The 21,078-nt window shown below is 42.2% G+C and overlaps 1 protein-coding gene across 2 annotated transcripts in view; it reads left to right on the forward strand.

Annotated features, from left to right (window-relative positions):
* The window catches only part of LOC140742084 (guanine nucleotide-binding protein G(i) subunit alpha-2), a 338,259-nt gene that overhangs the window by 271,039 nt on the left and 46,142 nt on the right, over window positions 1-21,078 (forward strand). The gene's annotated exons all lie outside the window — the stretch shown is intronic.

A 21,078-nucleotide genomic window follows, 5' to 3' on the forward strand; every position in this document is an offset into this window, starting at 1 on the left:
TTATAACACTGACCTCTGATGCTGTCTTTGTGGAGTTTATTTGTTCTCCCTTTGACACTGGGGTTTCTCCTGGGCATACCAGCTTCCTTTCATGTCCCGAAGATGTGTAGGTTGGTCAGTTAAATGACCACAGTAAACTGTTCTTGGTGTGGAGGTGAATGGTAGAAATTGATGGAAATGTAGGTGGCATAAAATAGGATCTTGGGTGCCCAGAAGTCAGTGTGGTCACAATGGTCCACATGATTTTGACTGTAATGGAGCCTGAATTATGTCAATTCTTTTGAAAATACTCATTGAACCTTTTGTAATACCATCTACAAATTTCATTACCAAATAATTATACCATTCAAATTTTTAGAAGCTAGAGCGATACAGCACAGCACAGACCCTTCACGATGTGCTGACCTTTCAACCTGCTCTAAGATCATTCTAACTCTTCCCTCTGCCTCCATGTGCCTATTGAGAATTTCTGAATATCCCTAATGGGTAGCTTCCAATTTGATGGCATGAATATCTATTTCTCCTTCAGGTCAAGAAGTTCACCCCTCTCTTCCTCTATTCCCCACTCTGACATTTTACCTCTTCTCATCTGCCTTTTACTTACCCCTTGGTCCCCTCCTCCTCCATCACTTTCTCCTATGGTCCACTCTGCTCTCCTATCAGATTCTTGTTCTCCAGTCTATGACCTTTCCCACCCACTTGGCTTCACCTGTTACCTTCCAGCTAGCCTTCTTCCCTTCCCGCAAATTTTTCTTCTGGTGTCTTCTCCCTTCCTTCTCAGACTCAAAGAAGTGTCTTGGCCCAAAACATCAACTGTTGATTTATTTCCATAGATGCTGCCTGACCTGCTGAGTTCCTCCGGCATTTTTTGTGTTTTTGATTTGCTGGATTTCCAGCATCTGTAGACTGTCATGTTTATCCTTCATGTATCTGCCTGTATCACCACCACTGGCAGGGTGTTCCATGAACCCAAGTCAAGTCACTTTTTATTGTCATTTTGACCATAACTGGTACAGAACACAGTAAAAAAGAGACAACGTTTTTCAGGACCATGGTGCTACATGAAACAGTACAAAAACTACACTGAACTACGTAAAAACAACACACAAAAAGAGAAACTACACTAGACTACAGACCTACCCAGGACTGCATAAAGTACACAAAACATTGCAGGCATTATAATGAATAATAAACAAGACAATAGGCACAGTAGAAGGCAGTAAGTTGGTGTCAGACCAGGCTCTGGGTATTGAGGAGTCTGATAGCTTGGGAGAAGAAACTGTTGCATAGTCTGGTCGTGAGAGCCTGAATGCTCCAGTGCCTTTTCCCAGATGGCAGGAGGGAGAAGAGTTTGTATGAGGGGTGCGTGGGGTCCTTCATAATGCTGTTTGCTTTGCAGATGCAGCATGTAATGCAAATGTCTGTAATGGTGGGAAGAGAGACCCCGATGATCTTCTCAGCTGACCTCACTATCCGCTGCAGGGTCTTGCTATCCGAGATGGTGCAATTTCCGAACCAGGCAGTGATGCAGCTGCTCAGGATGCTCTCAATACAGTCCCTGTAGAATGTGATGAAGATGGGGGGCGGTGGGAGATGAACTTTCCTCAGCCTTCGCCGAAAGTAGAGACGCTGCTGGGGTTTCTTTGCTATGGAGCTGGTGTTGAGGGACCAGGTGAGATTCTCCACCAGGTGAACACCAAGAAATTTGGTGCTCTTAACGATCTCTACTAAGGAGCCGTCGATGTTCAGTGGGGAGTGGTTGCTCCGTGCCCTCCTGAAGTCAACAACCATTTCTTTTGTTCACATTCAGAGTCAGGTTGTTGGCTCTGCACCAGTCTGTTAGCCGCTGCACCTCCTCTCTGTAAGCTGACTCGTTGTTCTTGCTGATGAGACCCACCACAGTCGTGTCATCGGCAAACTTGATGATGTGGTTCGAGCTGTGTGTTGCAGCACAGTCGTGGGTCAGCAGAGTGAACAGCAGTGGACTGAGCACGCAACCCTGGGGAGCCCCCGTGCTCAGTGTGATGGTGTTGGAGATGCTGCCTCTGATCCGGACTGACTGAGGTCTCCCAGTCAGGAAGTCTAGTATCCAGTTGTAGAGGGAGGTGTTCAGGCCCAGTAGGCTCAGCTTTCCAATCAGTTTCTGAGGGATGATTGTGTTGAATGCTGAACTGAAGTCTATAAACAGCATTCGAACATGCGTGTCTTTTTTTTTGTCCAGGTGGAGGGTGATGGCAATGGCATTGTCTGTTCAGCAGTTGGGATGGTACGCAAACTGCAGGGGGTCCAGTGAGGGGGGCAGCAGGGTCTTGATATGCCTCATGACGAGCCTCTCGAAACACTTCATGATGATGGATGTAAGTGCAACGGGACGATAGTCATTGAGGCAGGACACTGAAGGCTTCTTCGGCACGGGGACGATGGTGGCGGCTTTGAAGCACGTTGGAATGGTGGCGTTGCTCAGGGAGATGTTGAAGATGTCAGTGAGAACATCTGCTAGCTGGTCTGCACATCCTCTGAGCACTCTACCAGGAATATTGTCTGGTCCAGCAGCCTTGCGTGGGTTGACCCTGCAGAGGGTACTTCTCACATTGGCCACGTTGAGGCACACCACACTCGGTAAAGAAGCCTATCTCTGACATCACTCTCATTCTTTCCTACAATCACCTGAAAATTATGCCCTCTCGTTATTCAATAACCAGCCTCCAACTTGACTTTAGTTTCAGAAATTGTTGATTACAATCTAGAAAGCAAGGGAATTTGAAAACATCAGAAGTATCCAACAAATTAAATTGCTTTGAGTCATCAGGGATGGAGGGTAAATTTGTCAAGTGGCTTCTGTCATTTCATCGAAGCCATTTGATTTCTGCATTTTCTACAAGGAGCCAGTGCTGGGTCACCCGTTTGATATTGTATTCAGCAAATAGTCTGCACTGGCAGAGAAAAGTTGTCACTTAAGAGGTCTGAAATACTATAGATGACTAGCTTAGGACATGTTATTGAGCTTTCGATGTTTTGCCTCCCTTGTGGAAAGTCAGTGTAACTAGTTTCTTCTCCCCATTATCACCTTCTATCATCATAATATGTCATTATTCTGTTTTAGTTCTAGATTTCAGCGTGTGCTGTCTCATTTTTGTTCTTTTACTTCTTGTGGAGAGGGCTTTGAACTCGAAGTTTAGTAATTTATTTCACACATTGGTCATTCTATATGGATTAGTGGTATCTCACTGAACACTATCTTCAAGATGAATCCTCACAAAATGCAGCAATTTCCATTAACTCTTGCTTACTCCTCCATTCTTAGTGTGACTGGTTTTCTAACTGTTGTTAGAAAACAACAGTCTTCTAAAACTGAAGACAGTTTATAATCGAGCACGTTGCCCTGGAATCTAATGTAGTTCTGATTTCTTTCTCTAAGGCCTATTGGTGAATCACAGAATTATACTTGCACAGCACAGAAACAGGCCAGGTACCCTCCTTGTAGGTTTTGAGCTCATATCACTAGATTTATAGTCCAGTAGCATAACCATAGCTTTTCTATCTTGTTAATCTTTTGTTATTTCGGGATGCATTCTTGGAACAGCTTGTACGAGAGCCGACCAGGGACAAGACTATTCTGGATTTAGTGTTATGTAATGAACAGGATTTGATAAGCGATCTTGCAGTAAAGGAGCCATTAGGAGGTAGTGATCATAATATGATAAGTTTTTATCTGCAATTTGAGAAGGATAAGGGCAGCTCGGAGGTGTCAGTGTTGCAGCTGAACAGGGGAAACTATGGAGCCATGAGGGAGGAGCTGGCCAAAGTTGACTGGACGGATAGCCTAGCAGAAAAGACAGTGGAACAGCAATGGCAGGTATTCTTGGGAATAAAGCACAAGGTGCAAAATCAGTTCATCCCCCAGAGAAGGAAGAATTCAAAGGGGGGAAAGGGGCCACAGTGGTTGACAAAGGAAGTCAGAGATTGCATAGCATTAAAAAAAAGGAAGTATGACAGACCTAAGGTGAGTGGGAGGACAGATGATTGGGAAGTTTTTAAGGAACAACAGAACTTAACTAAAAAGACAATACGGGGAGAAAAAATGAGGTACGAAAGCAAGCTAGCCAGGAATATAAAGGAAGATAGCAAAAGCTTTTTTAGGTATGTGAAGAGAAAGAAGATAGTTAAGAACAATGTTGGGCCTTTGAAGAATGAATTGGGTGAAATTGTTATGGGAAACAGAGAAATGGCAGAAGAATTTAATGAGTACTTTAGATCTGTTTTCACTAAGGAAGACACAAGCAATCTCCCAGATGTATGGATGGGCCAAGGACATAGGGTAACCGAGGAAATGAAACAGATTGACATTAGGAAGGAAACGGTGATGAGAAGACTGATGGGACTGAAGGCTGACAAATCCCCAGGTCCAGATGGTCTGCATCCTAGGGTACTAAAGGAGGTGGCCCTGGAAATTGCGGATGCATTGGTAATCATTTTCCAATGTTCCTTAGATTCAGGATCAGTTCCTGAGGATTGGAGAATGGCTAATGTTATCCCACTTTTTAAGAAAGGAGGGAGGGAGAAAACAGAGAACTATCGACCTGTCAGCCTGACATCAGTGGTGGGGAAGATGCTAGAGTCCATTATTAAGGATGAAATAGTGGCATATCTAGATAGCAGTGATAGGATTGGGCCGAGCCAGCATGGATTTACCAAGGGTATATCATGCTTGACTAATCTATTGGAGTTTTTCGAGGATGTAACCAGGAAGTTAGACGGGGAGATCCAGTGGATGTAGTGTACCTCGATTTTCAGGAGGCATTTGATAAGGTCCCGCATAGGAGATTTGTGGGTAAAATCAAAGCTCAGGGCATCAGGGGGAAGACATTGACATGGATAGAAAACTGGTTGGCAGATAGAAAGCAAAGGGTAGCGGTGAATGGGTGTTTCTCGGAATGGCAGGTGGTGACTAGTGGGGTGCCACAGGGCTCGGTATTGGGACCACAGCTGTTTACAATTTACGTCAACGATTTGGATGAAGGCATTGAAAATAACATCAGCAAATTTGCTGATGATACTAAGCTGGGTGGCAGTGTGACGTGATGAGGATGTTAGGAGAATTCAGGGTGACTTGGATAGGCTGGGTGAGTGGGCAGATACTTGGCAGATGACGTTTAATGTGAATAAGTGTGAGGTTATCCACTTTGGGAGTAAGAACAGGAAGGCAGATTATTATCTGAACGGTGTAGAGTTAGGTAAGCGAGAAATACAAAGAGATCTAGGAGTCCTTGTTCATCAGTCACTGAAGGTGAATGAGCAAGTGCAGCAGGCAGTGAAGAAGGCTAATGGAATGTTGGCCTTTATTACAAAGGGAATTGAGTATAAGAGCAAGGAAATCCTCTTGCATTTGTACAGAGCCCTGGTGAGACCACACCTGGAGTATTGTGTACAGTTTTGGTCTCCAGGGTTAAGGAAGGACATCCTGGCTGTAGAGGAAGTGCAGCGTAGATTCTCGAGGTTAATTCCTGGGATGTCTGGACTGTCTTACGCAGAGAGGTTAGAGAGACCGGGCTTGTACACGCTGGAATTAAGGAGATTGAGAGGGGATCTGATTGAAACATATAAGATTATTAAAGGATTGGACAAGATAGAGGCAGGAAATATGTTCCAGTTGCTGGGAGAGTCCAGTACCAGAGGGCATGGTTTGAGAATAAGGGGTAGGTCATTTAGGACAGAGTTAAGGAAAAACTTCTTCTCCCAGAGAGTTGTGGGGGTCTGGAATGCACTGCCTCGGAAGGTAGTGGAGGCCAATTCTCTGGATGCTTTCAAGAAGGAGCTAGATAGGTATCTTATGGATAGGGGAATCAAGGGATATGGGGACAAGGCAGGAACCGGGTATTGATAGTAGTTGATCAGTCATGATCTCAAAATGGCGGTGAAGGGCCGAATGGTCTACTTCTGCACCTATTGTCTATTTCCAGAGCAGAATATCTCATTTTCCTCATGGTTGGAACTGGATGTAATATTTATCTGAAGCACTGTGTGATGAGCAAATTTTTCAGACTAGAAATTAAAGGATTAATTTATTATACTGAATTGTGATGATCTAAAATGCACTCATGTTTAAGTGAAGCAGATATACAGTGTGCAGAACTTTGTAGACAGTCACAGATTGTCCCATGGAGTTGTACAGCATAGAGATGGGCACTTCAGCCCATCAAGTTTATGACTATACAACATAACAAAAGTATTAGGCCACACACCCCATCGGGTTTGGTTGATTTATAATACCTTATGCTGACCACCTCACCTATCCATTCTAACCCTTTTTGCCTCTTACAATGGGATAATAATTTTGATTATCTACCCTTAGCTTCCTTCACGTCAGTAAAAAGAAACGTAGCATATCCAGTCTCTCTCCATAACTAAAGTCCTCATTTCCGTGCAACCATACCAGTGAATCTCCCCTGTGCACCTTCCAGTATGATTACGTCCTCCTTATAATATGGTAGCCAGAACTGTGTATAATACTCCAAATGCAGCCTATCCAGTGTTTTGTAAAATTTCAACATAGCTTAAGAACCAGTTCAGTATATTCCCAAGTGCTATCTTAGTTGTAATATATGTAAGAGCTTGCAAAAGGTAATTGGATTTGTATGTTGCAGGTTGAAAATTTCAGTCCTTTGGGGAAAGAGAATAGGAGAGTGTGGAATTATTTGGCTTGCTCTCTCAAGGTCTGGCACTGACATGATTAGCTGTATGATCCCTCTGCTCATATTCAAGGTCAAGTTTAATTGACATTCAACCATCCATGAATACAGCCAAACAAAACAGTGTTCCTCCAGGGCCAAGGTCCAAAACACATTACCAATGGTCATACACAGCACAAAGCTCAAATAACACATATAAGATGGTAGTAAACATCGTCACACAAAAGATGCATGCCAAGTCCCTGAGTGATATGAATGTTATTGGCGAGAGAAAGATGTACTCTGCTGCTTCAGTGTTGTGCTGACGTTGTTGGTTGGTGGACCTCTACGAGCAACTTGAGTGAGTGCCACGGTGGTCCAAATGTGATGCTGTCCTGATCCGTGAGTATGGACAGTGTCTTCACTTATCCACCAAGAGAGTTCTATTTCGTTTCAGAACTTAGAATTGGGTTTAATATCACTCGCACATGAAATTTGTTTTGCGGCAACAGTACATTGCAATATGTAATATATATTTCTGTTTATATTTGTATCAATTTTACTTACATAACAAATCAAATTAAATAATAGTGCAAAATGAGAGGGGAGGAAATAGTCAAATACTAGGAAATCTGTAGATGCTGGAAATTCAAGCAACACACACAAAATGCTGGTGGAACGCAGCAGGCCAGGCAACATCTACAGGAAGAAGTACAGTCGATGTTTCGGGCCGAGACCCTTTGTCATCTTTCAGTCAGTCCTGACGAATGGTCTCGGCCCAAAACATCGACTGTACTTCTTCCTATAGATGCTGCCTGGCCTGCTGCGTTCCACCAGCATTTTGGGTGTGTTGGGAGAAAACCGTGTTCATCAGTTCATTGTCCATTCAGTAATCTGATGGCAGAGGGGAAGAAGCTGTTACAGAAATGTTGAATGTGTGTCTTCAAGCTCTTGTGCCACGTCCTTGATGGTAGCAATGAGAAGAGGGCATGTCCTGGATGATAGTGTCCTTACTGATAGGTGCTGCCTTTTAAAGGGGTCCTGGATGCTGGGGAGGCTTGTGCCCACCATGGAGTTGGTTGTTTATAACGTTGTGCAGCTTTCTCCAAACCTGTGCAGTAGCCCCTCCATACCTTGCGGTGATGCAACCAGTTAGAATGCTCTCCCTGGTCCATCTGGAGGGATTTGAGAGTACCTTTGACAAACCAATTGTCCTCAAACTCCTAATGAAATCTATCATGACTTTTTAACTGCATTAGTATGTTGGGCCCAGGATAGATCTTTAGAGGTTTTGACACCCAGGAGCTTGAAACTGCTCACCCCTTCTACTGCTAATTTGCTTCTGCTCTTAAAGGGGCAGATTTAGGGTGACTACTAGGAGATGTAGTTGTTTTGACTTAATGTACAGCCATTTTGATGTCTGAATTAATTGTAAGCCAGAACTGAGCCTGTCTGCAAATGGCATAGTGAAGTGTAGTCCAATAATGGGTGTTCCATGGGTCATTCTCCTTTCTGAAATGCGATCAGTTTCTGAAACACAGTTCTAAATTTATGCATGGAAATTGCACAATAACATTTTGTGGTGTTTAGCATGCTTGCCTTCATTGCTCAGGGCATGGAGTGTAAGAGTCACCAAGTCATCTTGCAGTTATAAGAAAACTTGGTTAGGCCACATTCAAGTATTGCATATGGTTCTGGTTGCTATGTTACAGGAAGGATTTGGAAGCTTTTGAGAAGTTTTAAGAGGTTTACAGGAAAGCTGCTTGGATTAGAAAATTAAACTATAAGGAGTGGTTGACAAACTTGGATTATTTTCTCTGGAGCATTGAAGGCTAGAGTGGGGGGTCAGAAATTTATAACATTTCAGATGAGACATAGGTGGGATAGACAGAATCTTTTTCTCAAGAGAGGAATATTGTGTTTTAGAAAGCATAGCTTTAAGGTGAAAGGAGAAAGTTTAAAGGATATGTGCAGAGCAAATAGATTTTTAAAGTGTGGTAAGTAGTGTTTTAAGTAAGCAGATGAATATGGAGAGATGTGGATTACGTGTAGGCAGAAGGGATCAGTACAATTTGGTGTCATGTTCAGTACAGATGTAGTTGGCTGAATGGCCTATTACTGAGCAATTACATGCCAGACTTGAAGTTCAGTTGGTTCATGATCTGTGTATAAAGAAAGAATGATTTTGAATAAAACACAAAATGCTGGAAATATCCAGCAAGCCAGACAGTATCTGTGGAGAGGAAAAATAGGGTTAACATTTTTATGCTGATACTTTGTGAGAAAAATCATCTTTGAATGTTAATTTTGCTCTCCTCTCTGGAGATGCCGCCCTGCCTGTGGACAATCAGCATTTTCTCTTCATATTTAAAGATTTGCAGAAGCTGCAGTATTTCACTATGAAAAACTAAATTAGAATCCTGATCTGTTTGTACATCTAGCAACATACTTTTCATTGTTTTAACTTGCTGCCAAAGTTTATTGCTGTTCCTGAGATTTCCAACTAAATATGTTGTGTTTTGCCAAGTTTATTCCTTGTGCCAAATCTAGATTATGTAGAATGTTCATCCCCAGTATGTTCAGTCAAGACTTGAACTTGAACCTCACCCTAACCAGTGATTCACTGCAGTAACTATGGTTATGATCTGCCATTTACTGCTGTTTACACCTAGGTGTTTGGATGTAATCACTGAGATGTATCAATACAGCCAATCAGTTGGTGAGTGAACATTAAACCATACTGAGTTCTTATCAGCTGCAAATTTGAAAGTTAGGGAAGAATTGGGTGAGTGTAGAACTGTTACAATACACTAAAGGAATTTAACACAATTGGAAATATGGTTTGGTTGGTCTATTTATTGGCTTAGCAGCTTGGGTCTAGAAGACCTTGGTTCCTAGAGATCAAGAAATGAATCGGAAGTTGCCCATCAAGACACAGCCTCAAATTTTCATGATCCAAATGGGACATCAGAATCAGCATGTGATGTGAGATTTGTGAACTTAGTAGCAGCAGTTCAATGCAATACATAATCTAGCAGAGAGGAAAAAAATAATAAAATAAAACATAGTAAATTAACAAGTAAATCAATCACATATATTGAATAGATTTTAAAAACGTGCAAACACAGAAATACTGTATATTTTAAAAAAGTGAGGTAGTGTCCAAAACTTCAGTTTCCATTTTGGAATCGGATAGCAGAGGGGAAGAAGCTGTTCCTGAATTGCTGAGTGTGTGCCTTCAGGCTTCTGTATCTCCTACCTGATGGTAACAGTGAGAAAAGGGCATGCCCTGGGTGCTGGAGGTCCTTAATAATGGACGCTGCCTTTCTGAGACACCGCTCCTTGAAGATGTCCTGGGTACTTTGTAGGCTAGTACCCAAGATGGAACCGACTAGATTTACAACCTTCTGCAGCTTCTTTACATCTTGTGCAACAGCCCCCCCTCCCCTGATACCAGACAGTGATGCAGCCTGTCAGAATGCTCTCCACGGTACATCTACAGAGGTTTTTGAGTGTATTTGTTGACATAACAAATCTCTTCAAACTCCTAATGAAGTACAGTCACTGTCTTGCCTTCTTTGTAGCTGCATCAATATGTCATCACACCCAGGAACTTGAAACTGCTGACTCTCTCTACTTATAATCCCTCATCTTACTCTTCCTGATGTATGCAATTAGCTCTTTCATCTTAATGATGTTGAGTGCCAGGTTGTTACTACGACACCACTCCACTAGTTGGCATATCTCACTCCTGTACACCCTCTGGTCTCCATGTGAGATTCTACCAACAATGGTTGTATCATCAGCAATTATATAGATGGTATTTGAGATGCCTAGCCACACAGTCATGGGTATATAGAGAGTAGAGCAGTGGGCTAAGCACACACCCCTGAGGTGCACCAGTGTTGATTGTCAGCAAGGAGGAGATGTTATCACCAATCCACACAGATTGTGGTCTTCCGATTAGGATGTCGAGAATCCAATTGCAGAGGGAAGTACAGAGGCCCAGGTTCTGCAACTTCTCAATCAGGATTGTGGGAATGATGGTGTTAAATGCTGAGCTATAATTAATGAACAGCATCCTGACAGAGGTGTTTGTGTTGTCTAGGTTGTCTAAAGCCATGTTAAGAGCCATTGAGATTGCATGTGCCGCTGACCAATTGTGGCGATAGGCAAGTTGCAGTGGGTCCAGGTCCTTGCTGAGACAGGAGTTCAGTGTAGTCATGATCAACCTCTCAATGCATTTCATCACTGTCGGACAATAATCATTAAGGCAGCTCACATTATTCTTCCTGGGCATGGATATAATTGTTGTCTGTTTGAAACAAGTGGGAACTTCTGCTCATAGCAGTGAGAGGTTGGAAATGTCCTTGAATACTCCCACCAGTTGATTGGGGCAGGTTTTCAGAGCCTTACCAGGTGCCAACCATGGCTGACGAGCCCCATCTGCCTAAAGTGACCAGTTTTAAATAACCCGCCTTTGTCCATTCTCATGTCAGTAGAAATTATTCTGCCAAGCTCCCCTCCATTGGCTATGACAACCTTGCTGAATAATGATCATGGTTTAGTGTGTGTGTTTGTGTGTGTGTGTATGTGCCCCTTTAACTCCTGGTGGAGTTGTCGGGGTGCCGCCATGACAAGTTTTTTGCACCAATCTTTTTGGTGATTGCTCTTGGGCATCTGAAACCCATCCCTCTCATTTTTATGAGGTCGAGTTGCTGGCTCGACACTCAACCCAGGTATGGATGGAGAGCGTGCCGGATTCAAACTCAGGACCTCTCGCCCCAAAGTCCAGCACTGATGCCACTACAGCACCAGCCGGCATATGGTTTAATGGAAGTGTAAGAAACAGAGAGCCCTGACCTCAGCAAAAAGTGGATCATAGATTCATTGACCAAGCTGTCAAGTTTCTGTGTCTCGAGACATACCATGTTGTTAATGCTTTAAAGCACAGCGTATCTGAATGCTCCATGCACATAATGGAAAATTATCTTGCCCAATCCTCTACTTAAGAAATCGCTGGAATCCACAAAAGCAGCCCAGAAGTAGTGAGATGGTTCCTTATAACTCTGGATAAAGTTTCAGATTGCTGCGTAGATTTAAAACCAACACAAGTTTTCTCATTTGGGATTGAACGGAAAAATGGGGTGGAGCTTCCAATCCTATTCATTGAATCCAACTAGTGTAACAGTTAGTGTAACACTATTACAACACTAATGACCCAGGGCAAATTCTGCGGTTGTTTGTTGTGAGGTTGGATGTTCACACTGTGGCCATTTCCTCTTCTCTTGGTTTCATCTTTCACCTTGTGCTTCTTCCTCCCCTCCCCCACCTTCTAACTCTCTCATTTTTTCTTCTCCAGTCCTGATGGAAGGATCTCAGCCTGAAACGTTGACCATACTCTTTTCTATAGCTGCTACCTGGCCTGTTGAGTTCCTCCAGCATTTTATGTGTGTTCCCTGTGACTGTGTCAGTTTCTCCCACATTCCAAAGAGGTACAGGTCAGTAGGTTAATTGGTTACATGGGTGTAATTGGACAGAAGGGCCTGTTTACATGCTGAATCTCTAAGTAAATACATGTGCTTGCATCTGCTGAGGACGTGGTTGCAATGATTACAGAGGGGAATCCCCTGCCAATGGCAGTCGTACATACAGCTGCATTAGGGTCATTGAAGAAACTCTTAGAATGCCCTTCATTTTTTTTTACTGCCTTTATTGCCAATGTTGGAAGGGTTAGATTGATCTTAAAGTAGTGAAAAGGTTGGCATAACATTGTGGGTCGAAGGGTGTGTACTGCTCAATGTTTCACTGTAAAGCAGAACACTGATTCTCATTATGTAGAATGACATGTGAAGGAAGAATAGCTAAAGTTAATTGAACTAAGCTTTACCACAATCCTAAAGTGAAGGAAAAGTGCTGATACTGTAATAAAACTGAAAGCCTGTTTGCTTTTGATTCTGTTTAAAGATTTTCTTCCCCAGGTCATATTGCCATTGAACCCTATTTATTGCACTAGGATTTTGCAGTGGTTTTAGTCATTTTGTTGAACTCAGCACATGTGAATTTGTCCCCCTAATATTTACACCTGCCCTCTTTCTCCAGTCAGGAGAGGAGAAATGGGAAAAGCATCTTAAAACCAGTCACTCTGGTCAGGTGGGGCTTGTCAGCCATGATTGGCAACTCATTTAGGAGAAGGAAAACTGATCTCAAGCCTCCGCTGCCTTGCAGTGATACCCAAAGGAAAAGTCTGGATCTAGAGCCCCTAAGGCAGTTCAACGTTGAGTTCAATGCCGACTGGCAACTACTGTGACTCACAAAGTGCACTGAAGATGCTGTGGTCAAATCAAGATGTACAAAAAAGCTGGATGAACTCAGCAGGACGGGCCTGCTGAGTTCATCCAGCTTTTTTGTACGTCTTAACTACTGTGACTCTGCTGATGTCAGAATGGTCTATGCTATTCCTTTGGATTCATCACCTGTGTGGAGGGGGGAGCCCGCTGCGTGGGCACTGGTTGCACTCCATGTCGCACTGGCCTGGTTTGTGTACCTGCGTGCGAATCACGCAGACAGAAAGAACGCAGCGTCCATAGTTGACCCTGATGAATGGAGGCCTCAACTTTCCCCAAGAAATTTCAGTTTCAAGTGTAACTGTTATGGTGACTCGTACTAACAATGTGATGTCTGCTATTATTGATAAACAGCAGTAATTGCCCTTTTGGTTTTAATCATGCCCATTAATAATTACACATCAGTCTTATGTGTAGTCAAAATGTCTGCTGAAATGTTGAGGTTCTTTGAGTCATTTGTTTAAAATTGTCTCTGAATTTATGATTTGCATTCTGGGTTCTGTCCTGATAATAGGTAGTCATACAATCATTAAGTAAATTGGTGCTCTGTGTGGTTTATTTACAATCAGATAGCTGTACTGTGTATCTAATCGGCATGGTAACAGTCTCCATTTAGTTCTCTTCCAGGAATGCTTTGGGCTAGGGCAGATGGAGTTCAATCCAAAGAAGTGTGAAATGATACACCTTGGAAGGTGGAATTTAAAGCAGAGTACAAGGGCAAAGGTAGGATTCTTAGCAGTGGGAGGAGCAGATGTACTTTAGGATCCAGATCTACAAATCCCTCAAAGTTGCTGCACAAGTTTATATGATGGTTAACAAGGCATATGGTGTGTTGGGCTTCAGTAGTTAGGGGATTGAGTTCAAGAACTGGGAAGTAATGTTGCAACTGCATAAAACCCTGGTTGGAGCACACTTGGTATATTGTCCACTTCTGGTTATCTCATGGGTTCTCTCTAAAACTTCCATGTTTGGGAGGGTGCAGAGGAGATTTACCAGGATGCTGCCTTGACTAGAGAGCATGTCATATGAGGATAGGTTGAGTGTGCTAGGTCTGCTCTTTGGAATGAAGGAGAACCAGCAGTGACTTGATAAAGTGTTTTAAGATCATAGGAGGAATTAGTAGAGTGAATAGTGAGTGCTTTTTTCTCAGGACAACAATGGATAGTGTGAGAGGACATAATTTTAATGTTGGTGGAGGATAAGATGTCAAACGTAGGTTTTTTTAAAAAGAGGCCTTAAATACAACCATTGACCTGGCCTCCACATCTGCCTGTGGTAAGAAATTCCACATATTCACCATCTGGCTGAATATTTTTTTTGCATCTGTTTTAGACTCCACCATTGTGGGAAATATCCTTTCCACATGTACTCTGTCTAGGCCTTTCAACATTCAAAAGGTTTCAATGAGACTCCCCCACCCCCATCATTGTTAATTTGAGCAAGTACAGACCCAGAGACATCAAACTTTCCTCACTATCTTGGTCAGTGGCACCGGCATGGAATCAGCTTGTCACCAGACCCTCAGCACCTCAGCATCCCTGGGGTGAACTCGACTTTTCAACCGCATCCTTGCGATATTGAGAAATGGCCAGTCAGTGAGCCCTAGTAGCAGGAACCATTGCCGTAAAGAACTGGAGTGCAGCTGTAGGTGAGAGACCGCGACAGAACCCCATCCTCCTTGAAAAGGAATAAAAGAGCCGTTAAAGATAGAAATTAAGCTGTTTCCACAGTTAAGCTCGAAGAAGCTGCTTTCTAGCACCAGCGTAAAGCCTTGCTGGAGAGACTCTCTGATGGGCATGTGGGTAATAGAAAAATGGAGAGTGATATAGAAGGGAAGGATTAGATTGATCTTAGGGTAGGTTAAAAGGTCAGCACAATGTCATGGGCTGAAGGGCCTGTTACTGTACTATTCTGCATTCGTTTTGGGTAAGGGCTGGAAGGTAGTGCTGCTCCACTTCTCCAGTAGCCTGGTTGATCCTGAGCCTGGTTTTTGTATGTTTGCTATTGTGACTCTGGATATCCTCTTGCATTCAATGTCAGACGGAAAAGATGACATGGACCTACAGTAAGTGGAGGAAAGGGGCTGATGGAAATTTTGAGAGCCACTGCAGACTTGATAGTCCAAATGACCTTCCATGTTTTAAAAAAACACAAATTAATGTCTTAAGTATTGATCTTTCTGTGAATTTTAGTAACTCAAAGGAATAAAATAAATAAACCAGAGTGTGACTGAGCAAAGGAAATTTGGACAATAGCCAGTTCCTGTTTTAAAACAAAGAACCACAACGATGTGTGGCTACAGCACTGTACCTCATACTAGGACCAGAGAAAATGTTTGTGTTATTACAGGTTCATGAATTGTGTATGTTAATTGCAGGAGACTTCTCAACTGTGCAGAAAGGTCACATCATTAAAGTTGGCCCTCCTAGCCTGACTGAAAGCCCCTGCTTCTGTAGCGCATGGATTAGTTTACAGTTAAAGCTAGAATGACAAGTAAATAATGCTGGGGTCTGCATGGGAGCAAAGAATTTTTAAAGTAGAATCACAAGAAAATCAGCAGGATCAACTTCATAGCAAGTTGAAATCATCTGTGCAAGTTAGCTTTGCCTATTTTACAACCTAGAGTTTTGTTAATTCAAAATTTGGTTTAATTTCTTTGGGAGAGAAAAATAATGCATTGATTTAATTTACACCTCTAAGGAGTTTCAGTGTGAATATTGAATTATTCTATGGTATGTGTTGTAAACAATAGCATCTGTTGAATTATCAAGGTCTTAATTGCTCCTTGCCACTTTGTTTTTAACGACTTCTGCTGATTAAAAACTGTTTCCAAGAGTGGATATTGATCCCCAATCTGTTATCCAGATTTGTGATATCAGTGAGAGGCAGCTGGGTAGGGGGGAGGGATGGGATGTTCTGCCAAATTATTCCCAGGTTGTGTCTATCTGCAGTTTTAAATGATGGAGAGCAGCCACTGATGCACACTAGTAAACAGATGGAAATATTTGGGATTAAAGAACCATTTATGGAAGTCTACCTTTTTTTAATCACCATGGTAAAATGAACACAAGGCCAGTTCTCTGCCTGTGGATTTCTGACATAGTCTCCTATTGTGCTGCCTCAATTTCAGGAACTTGATTGTTATTGCATGTGTCAGTTAGTTGGACCTATCATTTGCCCCACTGTGAGGCTCTCCTATTAGATGTGCAGGAACTCCAGAAGAAAGGAACAGCCAGTGTCATAAGGCACCAAGGAGCTTCGATTTGATCTTTGTTGCTGCTGCAATCAGCAAATGATTGCTGTTTTATGTGGGGTGTGTATACACTCATGGGAGGGAGGGGTAGGGAAAGCAGAAAGGAGAAGAAAGATGTATTTTCTTCTGTAATGAGGGGAAGTCTGATAGAAAAAAATACTAAAAACATCTTTGTTAATGTAATTCCTGTTTAATCTGTGTATATTCCTTGCTGGGGTGAAGTGTGCAAAACACAGTGAGCCATTTAATTATTGTGATGTTGTGTTGAATGAGCATAGTTCTGCTGTAGCATCAAGGGAGCAGAACATTCTCTTTTTACCTCTCTATTATACTGTATATTTCTTTTTAAAAAACTGTTGTGCCTCCAGTTCCATGAATATTTATTCATGTCAAAACACACACTCTGACGTAAAATTCATAATCAATTTTTGTATGGGAATATGCCACTTATTCAGATCTGTATGTGTTAAACTGAACACAGAAGGGCAAATGTTCTTTGATTTCTCTGTCTAACATAAATCTTTGGTTCCATTCTATCCTGTTTTGAGAAAAAAGATTTGGAGAAAAGTCATTTGGTTTAAAATTATCCCTGAATTTACGATTTACTTTCTAGATTCAGTTGTGATAATAGGCAGTCATACAATCATTGGATAAATTGGTACTCTGTGGTTTATTTACAATGCAGATAGCTGTACTGTGTATCTAATCAGCATCGTAACAGCCTCCAGTTAGTTCACTTCCAGGGATACTTAATCCAGAGAAGTATGGAGTGATAACACTTTTGAAAGGTTGTACTTGAAGGCAGAGTGCATGGAAATATAAAGTGAAATGCATTATTTTTGTCAAATCAAATCACCGAGTATTGTACTGGTGCAACCTGTGTGTCACCAGACTTCTGGCCCTAATGTAACTTACTAGGCAAAATAATAGGTGGTGGTACAGGAGCCTAAAGACAGACACACACACTCACACTCAAACACACTCACACTCAAACACACTCACACTCAAACACACTCACTCTCTCTCACTCACACTCTCTCTCACTCACACTCTCTCTCACTCACACTCTCTCTCACTCACACTCTCTCTCACTCACACTCTCTCTCTCTCTCACTCTTTCTCTCTTTCAGAATAATAGGTGGTGGTACAGGAGCCTGAAGACACACACACAATGTTTCAGGAACAGCTTCTTCCCCTTTGCCATCAGATTTCTGAATGGAGAATTAACACATGAACACTATCTCATTTTGCAGTAACTTAATTTAATAAACATTTTGTGTATGTGTATTTTATATATTATATATAGATACAGTGTGTATAAAATCTACTATTATATATAGTGTGTGTGTATATATGTGTGTATCCATATACTTTCGTAATTTATAGTTATTATGTATTGCTTTGTAGTAATTCTCCAAATTTCACAACATAGTGTATGCCAGTGATGTTAAACCTGATTCTGCTTCTGATTCTATTAGTTCAGCATGGAGTAGGGCCAAAGGGCCTGTTTCTGTGCTGTCATGGTCTATGACTCTACAAGCCACAGCTCACTCACCCTAACGGCACATCTTTAGAATGTGGGAGGAAACGGGAAGACACCACACGTCATGGGGAGAGCATACAAAAGGTGGTGGGAATCGAATGCCGGTTAGTGATCCCTGGTGCTGTGAAGCTCTTGCACTAACCGTTTCACTAGTGCACTGTCCTCTTGTGAAACAATATGTCGAGGAACCCTATTTTGTCTCTGGCATTTGCTTGGGTTATTCAGAATTTGAGGCATCGATCAGAAGGGAAAAATCACACATTTGTATATGTACACCAAGTTGCAAACGTTATGTGGGAGTTCATTTGAACAGTTAATGTTCATTGGGCTCTAGGGCTGACTTGATGGAAGTGGAGTACAATTTTTGCCTTGAATCATTAGAATGCTGTGTCAATATGCCAGAGTTAGTTAAACAGCTTCCTTCAAACACAGGAAATAAATACTGTAGTCAGGCAATATCCATGGAGAGAGAAACACCAGGAAAAACATGGAAGAATATCACGGGACAATTAACTTACTAATTTAGTGTCAGAAGTTTGCAAAGGAACATATAAACAAGCCTGATGCATTTTGGAAACAAGTCCTGTGGACTGATGAAGCTAAAATAGAACTTTTTGGCCACAATGAGCAAAGGTATGTTTTGAGAAAAAAGGTGCAGAATTTCATGAAAAGAACACCTCTCCAACTGTTAAGCATGGGGTGGATCGATCATGCTTTGGGCTTGTGTTGCAGCCAGTGGCATGGGGAACATTTCACTGGTAGAGGGAAGAATGAATTCAATTAAATACCAGCAAATTCTGGAAGCAATCGTCACACCACCTATAAAAAAAAGTTGAAGATGAAAAGAAGATGGCTTCTACAACTGGAAAAATGATACTAAACACACCTCAAAATCCACAATGGACTACCTCAAGCTGAAGGTTTTGCCATGGCCCTCACAGTCCCCTGACCTAAACATCATCGAAAATCTGTGGATAGACCTCAAAAGAGCAGTGCATGCAAGATGGCCCAAGAATCTCACAGATCTAGAAGCCTTTTGCAAGGAAGAGTGGGCAAAAATCCCCCAAGCAAGAATTGAAAGACTCTTAGCTGGCTACAAAAAGCAGTTACAAGCTGTGCTACATGCCAAAGGGGCTGTTACTAAATACTGACCTTGCAGGGTGCCCAAACTTTTGCTTCGGGCCCTTTTCGTTTTTATTATTTTGAAACTGTAGAAGATGGAAATAAAGAAGTAATCTTGCTTAAAATATTAAAGAAATGTGTCATCTTTAACTTTATGCATTTTGGAAATCTTTTACTCACTTAACTATTCACAGTAACAGAAATTTTGACCAGGGATGCCCAAACTTTTGCATGCCGCTGTCTATGGTGTTTGGAGTTTTCAGTTGGCTTTGTCATGCGAAATTACTCATCTGCCAGCTTTGACAAAGAAAGGAGTTGTAAACAAAGCTACTGTAGATCTGTGGGGAATGAAATTAGCAGTTACTCATTACGGAGCAAGGACATTTCTTTGTGTGCTGACTTTTTTCTAGTGAGTAAGTGTGAGATTTGAAAAGCAAGTGGGCCCTGTCAGGATTTTTGGAACTTGAGATCGCACAATGAGTATTCAAGTAGCATCCTTAGGATGAGCATAAATCAGGGACTTGAAGAGGAGGAGGAATTTAGTGGAAGGTCAGGGAAGGTGGAGTCATCAATGCAATGGTCGTAAGCAAATAGTTGGTATTGTGTGTAAATAAGTCTTCTGGTCCTGATGGACGTTATCCATGTGTCCTAAGAGATAAAGTGGCAAGTGAGATGGTCAAACTTAGAACATTACACCATGGCATAGGCCCTTTGGCCACAATGTTGTGATGTGCCAAACTTTTAACCGACTCGGGGTACGTTCAATTTAAACCTTCTCTCCTACATGGGCCTCCATTTTTCTGTCATCCATAAGACATCGAAGCAGAATTAGTCCATTCAGCCCATCGAGTCTGCTCCGTAATTCCATCATGGTTGATCCCTCATCCCACTCAACCCCGTACACCTGCCTTCTCGTCATATCCTGTGAAGCCCTGACTGATCAGGAAACTATCAACTTCTGTCTTAAATATGCCCATGACTTGGCCTCCACCGCAGTCTGTGGCAGAGCATTCCATAGATCGCTACTCTCAGGCTTAACAAATTCCTTCCTTACTCTGTTCCAAAAGGTTTCCCCTCAATTTGAGGCTATGCCCTCTAGTTCTGGATACCTTGACTATAGGAAACATCCTCTCTTCACATCCAACCTATCTAATTCTTTCAACATTCAATATGGTTCAATGAGATACCTCTGCGTTTTTCTAAATTCCAGTGAGTGCAGGTCCAAAGCTGCCAAATCGCCGTGTATGTTAACCCTTTCACTCCCAGAATCGCCCTCGTGATCATCCTCTGGACTCTCTCCAATGACAACACATCCTTTCTGAGATATGGGGCCCAAAACTGTTGACAAGTGCGGCCTAACTAGTGGCTTATAAAGGGTCAGTATTATTTCCCTGCTTTTATATTCTATTCCCCTTGAAATAAATGCCAATGTTGCATTTGCCTTCTTTACCACAGACTCAAATCTGTAAATTAACCTTCTGGAAGTCTTGCATGAAGATTCCCAATGTCCCACTGCCCCTCTGATGTTTGAACCTTCTCCACAGTTAGATAATAGTCCACACTATTGTTCCTTTTACCAATGCATTATTGTACATTTCCCAACTGCCACTTTTTTTGCCCATTATTTAAATTTGTCTTAAGTCCTGCTGCAATCGCATTGCTTCCTCAGCACTACCTACCCCTCCACTGTATCATCCGCAAACCTTGCCATAAAGTCATCAATTCCATTATCTAGTTCATCGGCAAGGTGAAAAGTAGCAATGCCAATACTGATCACTGAGGAACACCACTAGTCTCTGGCAGTCAACCAGAAAAGGCTGCTTTTATTCCCACTCATCTCCTGCCTGTCAGCCATTCCTCTATCCATGCCAGTATCTTTCCTGCACCGCCATAGGATTTTATCTTCTTAAGCAGCCTCATGTGTGGCACCTTATCAAATGCCATCTGAAAATCCAAGCAAATTGCATCCACTGCCTCTCCTTTGTCCAATATGTACCTATGCACTATGTACCACATCCATGTACCTATCGAAGAGTTTCTTAAATGCTTCTAATATATCTGCCTCCACTACCACTCCTGGCAGGGCGTTTTATGCACCCATTGCTCTTAAGTGAAGAACATATGTCTGACTTATCGTCTTCGCCC

This window comes from Hemitrygon akajei, chromosome 19, assembly GCF_048418815.1.
Source record: "Hemitrygon akajei chromosome 19, sHemAka1.3, whole genome shotgun sequence".
Taxonomy (NCBI): Eukaryota; Metazoa; Chordata; class Chondrichthyes; order Myliobatiformes; family Dasyatidae; genus Hemitrygon; species Hemitrygon akajei.